This window comes from Limulus polyphemus, unplaced genomic scaffold (assembly GCF_000517525.1).
Source record: "Limulus polyphemus unplaced genomic scaffold, Limulus_polyphemus-2.1.2 Scaffold1140, whole genome shotgun sequence".
NCBI lineage: Eukaryota > Metazoa > Arthropoda > Merostomata > Xiphosura > Limulidae > Limulus > Limulus polyphemus.
In genome coordinates, this window is record NW_013666750.1 from 313,447 (window position 1) to 315,566 (window position 2,120).

Below are 2,120 nucleotides of genomic sequence, written 5' to 3' on the forward strand. Positions count from 1 at the left end.
CACTAGATAGTCCTAACGATGACATTATCAATGGCGTACCACTAGATAGTCCTAACGATGACATCATCAATCGTGTATCACTAGATAGTTTAAAAAAAACTGTTGTAGGAAAGATGCTAATTTGTTCACAAATATAATCGTGTGTTTTTCTGTATACACACATACATGTGATACAGTGGCGTAGTAAGCGGGGGGGGGGGTGCTCCCCACTTTTCAATCTGTTCCAGTAAAAATTAGGAAAATTATTCTCAGGAAAAGCAGGATAATGCATAAAATTTAATCCAGAACCCAAGAGTTTCCCAGGGCCCTAAGACGAGCCCAGAATTCCAACCGTAATAAGTGCGCCTGTGTCGCACGTTCCCTCGCTTCATAGGCCAGGTGGTTAGGGCGATCGACTCGTAATCTGCGGGTTCGAATCCCCGTCACACCAAACATGCTCGCCCTTTCAGCCAATCGGTCAATCCCACTATTCGTTGGTAAAAGAGTTGGCGGTGGGTGGTGATGACTAGCTGCCTTCCCTCTCGTCTTACACTGCTAAATTAGGGACGGCTAGCGCAGATAGCCCTCGTGTAGCTTTGCGCAAATTCAAAACAAACAAACCCTCGCTTCGTTCGGTCAAATCCTCCCCCACTTTTAATTTGCCTCTTACTTCATTGTAATAACATTACAACGCTGCATGTTCGTAAGATGTAACGGCTAATGAAAATCTGTTATCTCAAATTTTGTAAATCAAACTGAATACAAATTTGTCTGGAAGAGGTGACGTCATTCAGTGAAAATATCCGTGTATCTATACTACAACTTGTAATTTGTTATGATGCCTGCAGGAATCCTATTGTACAGTGTATTTACATATGTATTGTAATATTAAATCACGTTAGATTGGTACTGGAAAGAGGTTTTTCAATGTGATTTTTTTGTGTTGGATTTGAAACCTCTAGTATTCGGCAGTTAAGTAAGTAATCTAGATATAAAAATTATAAGCAACTGAACAGTTTTTACCAAACAGAAACCATTGTTTCGTTCTTAAGGGTGGTGGTGTAAAACGTTCATCTTAAATGGATGACTGTTGTTGTTGTTGTTTTCATTTATTGCATACCTGCGGAGAACAAGAAAATTGACTGGCTCCTAGCAACAACGGAAATAGATTATACCTTGCGTGGTAACTTAGTCTTTAACACGTGGAGATGACGAATCCGTATATTTTTGTAGTTTTCTTGTTTAAAATCTTTGCGAAAAATAGGTCAAATATAATATTTTCTTTACACATGGCTAAAGGATGGTGCTGCAAGCCTGACAAATAACATTTATTTAAATCTCTATATGCTTTAGGCTAGAACAGCGTCTTTTTTTCCATAACAATAACGCTTAAGAAACATTTTTGAACTTTCTGTAGTGTAGTAAGAAGAAAACCGTCATCCTGTCATGTGACAAGCTACTCATTATTTCCGAACAAAATGTACAAAACATTTTTGAACGGTTATCTTATAAACTGTTTATCACACGTGGTAAATACAATTTGTGTGTTAACGTGGCCGCCCTGTTGCACTAATTAGAAACAAGAAAAATATGAAAAGCTTTGATTTTGACTGTAGAGAAATAGGGAACTGACCGTTAAGAGTTAAACGCACTACACTTTTAATTATTTTTCAAGAACTGTAAAATTGTAACGCATAAAATAACGATTCAACTTTTTGCGCTGTTTTATTACATAAATGTAATGAGCTCAATTAAGTGTTTTTGAAGTTGTTGCTATATTTGAGATGAAACGTGGTACAAGTTAAGCGTCTATATTGGTATTTAGTCACTGTACGACCAGGGTGGGTCAGATTCAGTTCTACCTTCATTCTCTACTGTGTGTATTAAACTGTCAAATGACACACTGATTCTAGTTCTCTCTTCAGGGCCATGTCCGCGAATAGAATTCTTATAGCATTCTACTGTATCTCTTCATTTGGTTGTATACACTCACAAACAGTTCATGTTAATATTTAGCTTCAGTTGGTTGTATACACTCACAAACAGTTCATGTTAATATTTAGCTTCATTTGGTTGTATACACTCACAAACAGTTCATGTTAATATTTAGCTTCATTGGTTGTATACACTCACAAACAGTT